The sequence below is a fragment of the Alexandromys fortis genome, unplaced genomic scaffold (assembly GCF_014885135.2).
Source record: "Alexandromys fortis isolate MF-2015 unplaced genomic scaffold, M_Fortis_MF-2015_v1.1 scaffold_185, whole genome shotgun sequence".
NCBI lineage: Eukaryota > Metazoa > Chordata > Mammalia > Rodentia > Cricetidae > Alexandromys > Alexandromys fortis.
In genome coordinates, this window is record NW_026068094.1 from 1808629 (window position 1) to 1822019 (window position 13391).

Below are 13391 nucleotides of genomic sequence, written 5' to 3' on the forward strand. Positions count from 1 at the left end.
ACTCCTCCTCCTCTTCCTCCTCCTCCTCCTCCTCCTCCTCCTCCTCCTCCTCCTCCTCCTCCTCCTCCTCCTCCTCCTCCTCCTCCTCCTCCTCCTCCTCCTCCTCCTCCTCCTTCTCCTCCTTCTACTTCTTTTTTTTCAGGGCTTGGTGAGAGTCCCATTGACTTTCTGATACTTTTTACGTATATATGTGTTAAGGTAAATTCATCCCCAGCACTTCCACCTTGACAATGCAAATACGCAGTTATATAATCACCCTTTGTCCATTTATCCTTCCATTCATCTGTCCATCCAAACATTTTCAATTTAGAATACATGTTTATTGAGAACTTACCAAATGTGTATATACATGGTCCTGAAATTTCAAAGAGGAAAGACGAATTCTGGCATGAAAAAGCTTGTTCAGTAGAGATGCAAATAATGTCATTTGCTTCACCGTTTCTAAAACTTACCCGAGGACCAAGCAGGGGGCCGTATCAGCATAAAACTAGTTAGTGCTCTGGACAAGAGCCCTCAGATTCCATCTCCCATGGCCCTGGAGGTTCACAGTGCACCATGTTCCTTTTTTGGGCACACACTTTGATCCAGTCATGTAAGTTCCTTGCGCATTTGGTCCTTGCAATTTCTTGTCTAGACTGGCTTGTTCATGTTATTCCATGAGGCCTGAACAGGCTTTTTCTAATTCCAGAGCCTAAATCTAATTCCAAATCTTTCAGGGAAATATTCTTTCTTTTCTTATTTTTCCTTTCCTTTTCCCTCCCTCCTTCCTTTCATCCCTCTCTCCATCCCTCCTTCTCTCCCTCCCCTCCTTCCAGTGCAAAAGTAACCTGGGGAGTTTTCATAACCCCTTGCCCCCTCTGCTTTTGTGTGTGGAGAAGTAGTACCCTTAGTATACTAGGAATGTGGAGATTTGTGCCACTGCACTGTAGACCTTAGTGAAAACGCCATTAGCTTTGAAATTAGTATTTGAAGACTGGGACTTTCTTCACTCTTCTACAATGTGTTTCCAGAATTGTCCTTTAAAGCCTGGAAAGGGTCGTACCATTCTTGTTTAAAAGCAGCTAATGATTCTCCATAGCCCTTTAGAAGAGCTGTCACATGTTGAGCCTGGCAGTGAAGGTCATTCAAGACCTGGCTTCGGTTTGGCCTTCTGGTGGCACCATGCAACTCTCTCAAGGCCTTTTGAATCACATACAATTCCTTAGGCAGGTGTGTGCTCACACATGTAAGCCTTTACATAGCTGGTTTCTTTCTCTGAAATACACCCATATCCATATGCCACCTGCAACCTACTGGCCCCTTTGCTCTCCCATTGCCCTGACAAAACACTATAACAGTGTGACAAAATAACTTACAACATTTGCCTTTTGACTGGGGCTTGCTTCCAGTGTCAGAGGGTTAGTTTGGGATAATGGGGCATGAGATGAGCATGGTGGCAGAAAGGCAGACTGTACTGGAGCAGTATCTGAGAACTTACATCCAATCTGAAAACTGCAGGGGGGGGGGACAGAGAGAGAGAGAGAGACAGAGAGAGAGAGACAGAGAGAGACAGAGAGAGACAGAGAGACAGAGAGAGAGAGAGAGTCAGAGAGAGAGAATCTGGGCCTGTCATGGGTTTCTGAAACTTCAAAGCTGACCTCCAGTGAGACACCTGCCCTCAACAAGGCCACACCTCCTAAAAATTCCTATATAGCCCAACAGTTTACCAACTGGAAAACAAACATTCGAATATATGAACCTATGAAAACTATATTCACTCAAACCATTACACTTCCTGATCCTCTTCCAGGTCTTATTTTGGAAGGCTTTGAAGTCACTTTCATTAGGGAACCCTCCTGGTCTTATAAGATCAAGTGTCTTCAATATGGCTCCGTGAGTTTTTACATGTTTGCCAATGAAGCGTGCTGGGTACCCTTCCTATGTTTACATGCAGTAGGTGTTTGGAAGTTTGAGTTCAGTTGCTGTAATTTCCCTCAGGAAATGCAGAGGCTGGCTAGTCATAGTTCTGATTTGCCACATGGTCAAATAGCACATACGATCTAGAGAGAAGCGGGTGACAACTGCAGCCATTAGTTTCTTTCAATGTATACAGCTCCAATCCAGTTTCTTCATTTTTTTTATTTGAAGCATCGTTTCTATATGTAGTGAGTATAGATCCAAAGCACCCATTTACCAAGAGTTAGCCTAAATAGTTTTTCTATTTTGTTTTTCTTTGGGTTAGGTTCTTAATGTCTCAAGAAACTACTAAACTTCAATTTAACCCACAAATGACTTTCTTAGTAGCTGTGCTAACAGTGGCCATGACCTTGGTGATCATGTCATTCCTGTAAGCTACCCAAATTCTGATAGGTAGTGTTAAGTGAATTAAGTCATCCAGGGTCAGTGGATCAGCCTCTCTAGAAATGACTGCTTATAAAGGATGTGTGTGACTTACAAATCACAACAAATTAAACTGGTTTCTTTCCTAACCAGTGTGTGTGTTGGTACACATGTGTATGTGCACTGTGTGGTAGGGGACCTCATTCCTGTAACTGTACATTGATTTTAATGTAGGGACTTCCAAGTTATATAACTAAAACATACCTCATATTCCTTTGTTTTTAAAATTAGCCACAATCTGCACATTTGAATGGGAAAAAAATCTCTTTAGAAACGATGAAGAGAGCCCTGTGGGTCTCAGCAAGGCCTCAGTGGTGGAAGAGGTAGATATTTTCCTTCATTCCTTCAAAAGTTCAGAGGGGAAGAGTCTGTGGCTCTTTTCAGTTACTAGAAACTTTGGCTTCCATGAAGTCATTCAGTTTTTGCTGTAATTGCCCCTGCTGCAGCAATCTGTTTTCCCTTGGGTTCTTTTCTCATAGTGACAACACTGTTGAGTTGCTATAATAAATGCTATAATAATAAATGAAGCAGGCTTTCACTTGTCAGCACGGATAGGTTAGACAAGAGAGGAAGATCTGAGTGAAAAAAAAATGGAGAAAGTGAACATTTTCTTCAAAGATCTTAGCTACTTATCATTTTTACTTTTTTCTTCAACTAACCATTGAAAAGCTACTAAAAGCAAGAAGTAGATTTGAGTTTCTTGATCTTTCTTTACTCATTTATCTCTGGTTGAGGTGAAATATAACCACTGAGCTTCCCAAAGGACACTGAGATGGTGATGGATGAAAAAGTCATGAATGTAAAGAAATCAGAAGCTACTTTCATGCATTTTCAAAAGGGTTGAGTTTTTGGCTTATTAATCTGCTTCTTTAGTTGTTTTATGACTTCATTTAGCATTTATAATTTTTTCAATCTCTGTGCATGCATTTTGTATATGTGAAACACTGTTCCTCATTGAGCAACAGTAAAAGTCACTTTGAACTTAAAGTTGGAGAATGAAATACTGAGTAGACTCTACGAAACAACTTAAGCTGTCATTTTGTGTGTGTGTGTGTGAGAGAGAGAGAGAGAGAGAGAGAGAGAGAGAGAGAGAGAGAGAGAGAAAATGGACAGTAAAATTATAGTTGCTCCCAAGTAATTAAAAATGTTGTCAATTAAAACCATGCAAATTTACATAAAATAGAAGACCCTCAAATTTTGTATTTCTTCACTGGTCGGATTAACTTTCCACAGAAAGTGTGAATTAATGCAAATGCTAACATGGCTTCTCTGAAATCCTTTTCTACTTTTACCACCAGGAAGAGAATATAGAAAAGTAAAAATACACGATGGCAGGACAGACTCCAGTGCTTTTGTCATTTGTCCAGGGAATCAGGATGCTTAGGGACCTTGGAGAATGTAACAAATCCCAGGTGGCACACAAAAGGCTTCAAAGGCAACCCTTGTGCTTGTCTTTTTTTTTTTTTTTTTGAGACAGGCGACCTCTGTGTAGCCTGGCTATCCAGGAACTTGCTCTGTAGACCAGGCTGGCCTCAAACTCAGAGATAATCTTTAACTCTTAACCAATTATTCTTTGCTGAGAATGTGATCGGAGATCTAGCTGGTGATAAGTCCATGTCTTGAAAGCTTGATTCTCAAGAAGTTATCTTAGGAACTGGAGTTCTAGATAGGTCACTGCGCAGGCATTCTCAACTTACAATGATTTGCTTTATCATTTTTGTTTTACTTTATGACACAGTGAAATGCTAACACGTTCAATAGAAACTGCACTCTAGATTTTGAATTGTGGATCTTTTCCTGTCTAATAAAATATGGTATGAAACTATCTTGTGAGGGTGGGCAGTGGTCATAGTCTGTGTCTCCCTGCTGGCCATGACATTCTGAAGGGAAGAAACAATATTGAAAAGTGTTCTGTGGCAGTCAGCAAGTTAAGCGTAATTTTTAACTTATAACGCTTTCAATATGCAATGAATTCACCAAAACGCTATAAACCCATCATAAGTCAAACAAATCTGTGTATGTTTACGTGTTCATTGTGCATGGGTGTATATGTATGTGTATGTATCTTTGTAGGCATATGTGAACATTACTACACACACACTTGTTCAAATGTGCATTTGCACGCTTTCACAGATGAGGATATGCAGAACAGAGTTGACTCCATGCAACATATCTATGGGTTTTCTGACTGATTCTCTCTCCAAGAGCTTTCGGGTCTCCATCCTTCCAGAGGCTTCACTCTGGATCATCTGTCGTGGTCTTCCTGGGATGGCTGACTAGTTCCTCTGGCCCCAGTGCAAAGTTTGTCTCCATCTTTCTTCTGTTTGTCCCTGCTTTGTTGAGATCGAGGTACCATGACAGCAATTGTCTTAGTTACTTTTGTATTCACGTGAGCCTGACAGAAAATAAAAACCTGAAGCTCGGAAAGACTTGTTTGGCTCCACCCATTTCCGCCCATCACGAGGTAAAGACAAGCACAGTGGCTGGATATGTGGCGGCAGAAGGACGGATGCAGGGAGTTAGGACAGCAGAGCGCACGCTGGAACCAGGGGCTCTGCCGTGACCTTCGAAGGCTGGATCCCAGTGACCTATTTCTGCCAGCTAGGCTTTGACTCCTAAGGGTTCCACAGTCTCCCAAAATAGCACCACCCACAGGGAGAAAACTTCAAAACACGAGCTTTCTACAGCAGTTCTCATTGCTAACTAAGATCTCACATTCACGATCCTGGACTGGGGAAATGCAGGTGTCTACACGGCTATCAGGTCAGATATGTGCAAATCCATCTGCTTGGATCTTAAAGCCTTAATGCTAAGTGTACAGTCTCAACTGACAGTGTTAACTGTAAGAAAATGAAGGCATTTGGATTCCAGATGGACAATTTCTCGTGCTTCCTTTACGATAACCATAAGGAACAGTGCGCTTAGGGTTGCCCTTTCTCTTCCTTGCTTGTTTGTCAGTCTCCATAAACACATGAGCCTTGCTTTGCTTTGCTGCCTGCTCATTTACCGAGGATCTCACTGACGTTAAATATTTTGCAACCAGCAAATGCTTGTGCTTTACTTTAAGGAAGATTCATGTAAGATACAATTTTCCCCAAATGTTTTGCATTTTAAAAGCTGGAATCATCTGTCAGAAATAAATGTCTATCTGCTAAATCAAAGATACAGAAAACACAGTGCTTGAAAACTGCGTTGCCATAAGAACCCAAGCTATAATGACCCATAAAACACACCCTCTAGCGCAAACTCTTTATTCAGTTTAAATCACTGTTGGTTTCTGTAGCCCACTCTCCTGACAAGAAATGCATTTATTACTTTTTATTTCTCACAGATGAAGATCACTTATGAAAGTCAAAGTCTTATGGCTCAGCCATGTTGGAAGTATTGTTACTTTACTTTTTATATCATTGGCTTCTATCCATAAGAGTCCCGTTTCACGAGAGAGCATGAGGAGTAAAGGTGGGTGAGAAGGGCGTGTTTTAGGGTTGGCATCCATAGCATGAGTCAGGAGAAGAGAAATCGAGCTCTGGATGGCATGTGTTACACTGGCATTCTTCCACACTGACTGAAGGCCAAGCCCTTATGTTCCTGCTGCAAGGACATCGTCATGGTCCAAGATGGGGAGACTGGGATCTTGGCTGAGCAGTAACTGAACCTCATTAGAGTTTTCTGAACAAATCTCTTAGAAGTTGTCAACTAAAAGCCGTTTGCTGATAGTATTGCCCACATCTGGTTACACACTCATTCTTTGAAGGAGTTCCGACTTGCATGCCTCTGTGTTCTCAACATACAGATACAGGTTATCACAGCAGGCTAAGTGTGAATCCCATCCTTCTCTAGGTCTATTTGAGAACTAGGACAATAGTGACTTGTGAACCCTAGGATGGAGGCTTTAAGGAAGGATTTTCTGTGCATCGCGGGGTGTTTGACTGAATAGTCTTGGCCTCTACCCACTAGCTGCCAGTAATGATCTCTCTGTCACTTCCCCAGGTGGTGACAGTCACAAATGTTTGCAGAGGTTTTGGCCAATTTCTGCCAGAATATAAAACTATCCCAGAATAAGAACTATTGTGTTATGCAGACAAAAGGCAAAAATATGGTTTTACTTTCATAATTTAAGTTGATATGATTTAACATGGAAAATGAAAATCTATCTTTTATATTATAAAGATTCATTCAAAAAATCAGTATGATTTCAGAAGAATGACTGGCAAACAGGTTGGGATAAAGGAGTTTGGTGCTTAGAGCTAGATGTTAGTAAGCAGGCATTAGATTAAATGACTTTGTGTGGGAATAGATAAGATATTACTGGCCATCTTTTCCTTTGCTCCCATCTTGACTCTGATGTATCTGTATCCCAGGCAACTAATAATCTAGGTGAGGGTATTGCATAGAAGGTCGGCTGGCTTGTCTTAAGTCAACTTGATACAAACTAGAGTTATCTGAAAGGAAGAATCCTCAACTGAGAAGATCAATTAGTGATCAATGTGGGAGGAGCTGGTGGTTCTGGATTCTATAGGAAAGCAGGTTGAGCAAGCTATAGGCAGAAAGCCAGGTGCTGACCCCTCCATGACCTCTGCTTCCAGGATCCTGCCCTGTTTGAGTTCCTGTCATGACTTCCTCCAGTAATAGACTATGATCTGGAAGTTTAAGCCAGTTAAACCCTTTACTCTCCAACCAGTGTTTCAATATTAGTGTTTAATCATCACAGCAATAGAAGCCCTAACTAACTAAGACTGTAGACAGAGGCTGCTCATTTGTTCATGGCTGCCCAGACCCAAAGTATTCACATAGAAACTATATTATTTTCAGTACTCGTTGGCCAATAGTTTAAGAGTCTTTCTAGTTAGCTCTTATATCTTAAATTAACCCCTTTCTCTTAATCTGTGTATTGCCATGTGGCTGTGGCTTACCAGGCAATGTTCCAGTGGGCTCCAGTGGGGGCATCTGTCTTCTGCAGCAGCTATATGACTTCTCCCCGACTCTGACTTCTTTCCTCCTCTATCAGTTGGAATTCTTGCCTTGCTGTATTCGGCTAAGCCACTGGCTGAAACAGCTTTATTCATTAACCAACAAAAGCAACACATATACAGAAGGATTTCCCACACCATTTCCCCTTTTCTGTTCAAATAAAAAGGAAGATTTTAACTTTAACATAGTAAGATTACATATAACAAAACAGTTATTAAGCAATAATTATAGTCATAATGTTTATATCTACTTTATCTTTTATCATAACTAAGGAAAACTGTATCTCTTCTTCAACTACGTCAAGGACTCCAGAAGGATATAATATTACTTAAGTAGACAGGAAAAATGCATTGTAAGCAACTTCCAAAAATCTAGAAATGACAGAGACTTCTAGCTGCCTGAATAGTCACCCCAAATTCTTCTATAACATTGGGACACCCATTTTCAGCCTACAGGCCCAAAGTATCCAGCAGACTTTTCCACGAAGCAGGAAATTTCAAAGAAAGTTTCACCTACATTGGCAATTTGTCAGTCATTTTTTTCAGTGTCCTGTAGAATGTCTAGAAGATTCTTTTTGTTCATGAAGCAGAAACTATGAAGGACTGTCTCACCTTTAGGCAAGTTCAGCAGTAATTTTTCTGTAGTTCCTGCATGTACAGTTCATACAGCATACCATCAAAGAGTCCAGGAAAGAGTAATTTCTTCTTCTGGCTTCCGGCTCCGCTTCCGGCCACTAGGCTCCCTTCCTGATTGCTCAGAGGGCTGTTGTTGTCTGGAACGATGATCTGCACACATTGTTTTACTAAAAACAAGAGAGACGTTGAAAAGCCCACAAAAATAATCATCAGCTTTGATCTGATGTCACCAGAATGAAAACACTTTATGGTGAATGATGCCAGTGTAGCAGGAAGGCTTAGAGGACTTGGAAGCCCAGGACAAGGAAGCCATGGTGGCACGTGTGGGATTTGACAGTGGTCTAAGGTGTCAAGTTCATGGTCGAGGCTGTAGCTATAGATGAGGCTTAGGAGCAATGTAGGTGAAACAGAAGACAAGGAGTAGACCCCTGTCACCAACCTGGACTGCCTGGTTAAGAACATGAACACCAAGACCTGGAAAAGATCTATGAGTTCTCTCTACTAAGGAATCTGAGATTATTGATTTTAGGAGTATCCTAGTGGATGACGTTCTAAAGATCATGCCAGTCAAACTTGGGCTAGCCAGCAGACTAGGTTCAAGTCAAGTCCATCTATGGTGCCTTCTCTAAGCCCTACATGACACCAGGTCTCTGAAAATAGACTGTGTTCACCAAGTCTCCTTATTGAGAATTCACTGACCATCTTGTGAAAATGCCCACCAGAGTCTCAGTTCAGCAGACCCAGGCCTTCTCATAAGGGATTTTATATAAGAAAAATAACGTGAATTAAGTCTGTTTTAAAAAAGAAAAAAAAAAGTAACCCAATATTATTAATACTTTAAAGAAAAATGTTAGACATTGCTAGGAGACCTTGTGGTGGTGAGATTCTAAGAGGACCAATGGGGGAAAGAGGGGATTCCAGGCCCTTTAAAAAAATCCAGCCCGGAGTCCATTTAGTGGAATCACAGTTCCAAGGATTTTCCCATTCTGAAGAGAGCTGTTTGCCTGTTGATATAAAGCTGTTAACATTGATTTTTTTAAAAAGAAATGGCAACAATAATCAATATAGAATGGACTCATATTCCTAGTACTCATTAGCAGCATCATGTTGACTTTAAACATAAATTTATATTTCAACACCTATGTAATTTTTATATATTTTCAATGTTTGCTCAAAAATTATACAAACTAATGTATAAATATACAGTTTTTATATGGCTTAAATGAAAAAATGTTGTTATCAAAATATGCTTCATATTTTCAAAAATAAAGAGATTTTGATTATAAAAAAAGAGTAGTTTCTTGCCCAAATGGTTAGCAAACTCCATAAGGAGCCTCTTCAATTCCCATCATCTTCTTGAAGTAGATTGGTGCTGCCAGGAGCAGACGTGTCTAATTGTCATGAAAAGTCCTAAGTTCCTAAAACATTTTAAATGCCATATTCTGAAGGTCTCTGAAAGATTTGAAGAATACCTATATAATTGAAATATATCTCTATATATCTAGAAAACCTAACTAACATGATTACAAGATTGACAATTATAGATAATTATCTATTAACCTATATTTCTTAATTATACATTACATTTTCAAATGAACTGCACAAACACAATACCTTAATCAAGAACAGAAATATATATAAAACAAAACCAAGATCCATACCAATGCAAAATATCAATCTCTATAACATATCCCCCTTTAAATGTAAAGAAACAGTTATAAACAATATTTGGGAATTTGTGTAGTTCTCTCCAAATTGCTTTTTGCTTTTTGTTGCATGAAGTAATTTTGGGGGTTCATGGGGACATTTTGAGTGGTCTTGGCCCATCCAACCACATTAACATAGAAGGAGTCCAAAACCTCACATCTTCTGTGGAAACAAAAGCAGAACCTCTTTTCCAAAGCAACATATCTTTAGATCTAAATTTTGAAGTCAAGATTCCTTTAAAATATAAATGTTGGTTTAGCTTAGCAGCCCATACAATAAAATGTCTCTCTGTACTTAGCTCATTTACAGTAAAAAATTAAATAAAACACAATAATATACATAATCCAAACTTTATGTGTATATTCCATCTTTACGTGACTTTATTTTTCTTTACTCCTTTAACCTATGACTGTCTGTACTCTGCCTCTTTAAAGACTTTGTTTTATTTTTAAAAACTGTTTACTTCCTTTTATAACTGTCTTTATTCTTTTTCTTTTCTCTCCCAAGCCTACAAACATTTATCCAACACTGTGACCCATTTAGAGGTCTTTTTTTTTAAAAAAAAAAAAAAAAAAAGAAATCTGAATCTGTCTTTATTGTGTACCTGTAATTATTTTCTGACCAGATGCACCTTTTAAATTCTTTTAATGCTAAGTAGGCATGGCTAGGACCAATTCCACAGTCCTGCCTGTTGGTTCCACCCAGTCCAGCATAGCAGAGGCATGTTTACTGGCTCTGAGAGCCATTCTTTCTGCCCCAGATCCCAGGTCATGGTGGGTCTGTGTCACCATTAAGCAATTTGTAACATGCTGCTCACAGACCCCCATTTAAGCACTTGGCCTCCTCAAAGAGCCAGAGTTCATGCTGGCAGCATGAACCAGGAAGCTGCTATTTTGAAACTATGTGGTTCTTGCTGCTACTGCTAAGTCAGGAAGACCTCTCTTAAAGGAACCACAGCACCCCTGTTTCTCCACCAGCAAACAGCCCATCTGAAAAAAATGCTGGTTCCCAAGAAGCCATACTTAACTCTGCTCTTTTGTGTCTAGAATTCCTTTCCAACCTTCTCAGGTTCTGTGTGGATTTAACTGGTACATGTTGGGCACCAGTCTATTGATGGAGGCTGCTTGTTTGTTCCCAACTGCCCAGACCCAAAATAATCACACAGAAACTAAATTATTTGCAATAATCTTAGGCCAATAGCTTAAGTTTCCTTCTAGCTAGGCCTTATATCTTAAATCAACCCTTTTCTATTATTCTGTGTGTTTCCATATCTGTGGCTTACTTGGCAAAGTTCCAGCAGGCTCTGACAGGGGCATCTTCTCCTGCAATGTCTACATGGCTTCTACCTGACTCCACCTTTTTTCCTCCTCTATCTTCTTGTAATTCCTGCTTTGCCCTATTCTGCTAAGTCCCTGGCTGAAATATCTTTAAAATTAACCAATAAAAGCAACACATATGCAGAAGCACTTTCCCCACCATAAGATGAAAAACTATTCGAACTAGTTTAGTAACTGAAGTAAAGAGAGATAATCTAAAAATTTGAAATAAATGCCCTTATTCCTCACCCACATCCCCATCTGTAGATATGAATAATAGCAGCTTCCCCCTAGGTTCCATCTCAGCAACTGATGTTAAAATGATGCTGGTAACGTACATGCTTTTTCAGGTTGATGTTTATTCCCTATCAAGTGTGTAAATCAAGTACATGAAAACAGAATTTAGGGACATCTAAATGACAGGCATCCCATTTCCGCAAGCATCTTCTTTATGAGCACTGAGAAACTGGCAGTGATTTTTAAAGTATGTATAAGGTGGCTTTCCCATAACAATATGAGCTAGAAACTGAAACATTCTCCCAAAAAGAAGGGGCAATTTTTTTTTCTGCCTGGAAAATTTATATTTAATATGTCTACATGAAATAAATAAACTGCACCATTATCATTTTGGAGCAGTAGAAAAACTGTTAGATTAAGAAAAAGAAAAACAAGTGAAGAAATAAAACTATAAAGTTTTTTGTTGAAAAAAAAAATTTTAATTTTAGAAAGTTAAAGATAAAAATTTGAAGCCTTATATATTGATAAATAATTCATATTGCTTTTCAATGTTTGTCTTTTCACAAATTGTGGCAGGTATTTTTCTCCTTAGTGAATTCTGAGCCTTCATTAGTATCACAAGATCTGCATTAATAGAATTAAATCTGCAGGCATTTGAGATAGTCCATCTTGTCATGGACTAATTCAGAATGTCTATCCCACTGCAAATATTTTTACTGCAAGGTGTATTGTTTCTATTTTAATAAGAAACAGGGCTACCTTTATGTGATACTTTTATGAAATTGATTTCTCTCTAAGTCAAGGGTGGAACTCAACAGAGTCTCGCTTAACTCAGAGCAATAAATGCAGTTTCTATTGGCTGCCTATGGATGGATTGCTCAGCAGGCAACCCTGACCTGGATAACTGGCTGGGGAATTCTACCAGCCAGCCGCCTTCTGCTCTGCAGCTCATCAATGCATGGCCTCTTCTTCAGAGTCAATGTGTCCTGGCCTCCAAGATTCAGGAAGAAGGCTTGGATATGGGGATGTGGAGATGTCACAGGTGATGGCTGAGAGAAGCAACAGAAAAGAAAATGACATGGTAGAGCACCATGAAAAGCTTCAAGGGCTTTCTATATTTGCTTAAGAAGAGTGTTGGAAACTTTCCGTTTCCAGAGTTCCTGAGACCTCTGTGTGGTTCTTCATTGTTGACTCTGTGGTTTGTTGGGGGAGGATTAACTGCTGCTGCTAGTGTGTAATATCATGGTGAACACTGAAGACATAAATACTGGTAGCATGAGAACCTCACACTAACTTGAGTGTTTTATTAGTAAATTTCCAGAGAATGTCTCTTTCAGAGGCAGAAAAGGCCCATGCTTTCATTTCAACATAGACCATCAGTCACTCCCAAGAGGCAAGAGAGGATGGAGCTCTAACAAAGGTCTGAGGGAATTCTCTTTCTTTTCTTTCCTTAATGATTGTCAGTCTAGAAAGACCAGTTTAAATATGAGAATAGTCAGAAATAGTGATTTGTCTATCTCTAGCACAGCCCATGGACACAATATCTTTTCTTATTCTTCTTGTAATCCCTGGAAGGCTGACATCACAGAAAATCCAGAGTCAGACAAACTTATCACTGCCTTGAGTATCCCCTTCTCTTTGAGACTGGTCTTGTCTGACAGGTTTATAAAGGATCTTGGGTCTTAGATCCACTGTACCTTTCTGATCTGTGCCAAACTATGGTGAGAAATATAAGTGCTGAGTTTACCAAAATGCTTGCTGTGTTAGGTTTTTTTCTTTTTGTTGTTTATGTGGTATTTTGTTATTTTATCTCCAGGTAAAGTAAAGAAAATTAGTCTAGTAATTACAGAGTTGGATGGAGTGGTAGGTTCCACAGACTGATTGGTTAAGGGGAACAAACCATGTGTCTCTGAGGAAGGAAAAGTTTCCTCCCTGTCTCAAAACTGCATGGTAAAAGTGACAAAGGAGAACATGGTCTCCATGCACCCACATGTACATACACAACTGCACATGTGTGTACACACACACAAACACAACAAAACAAAGAAATTAAGAAGAATGAGCAACAGATGTGGTGATCTTCTTTGCTGTCAGAGTTCTAAATACTGCATGTTCATTAACCAATAGGAAAGTGATATCCATAGAA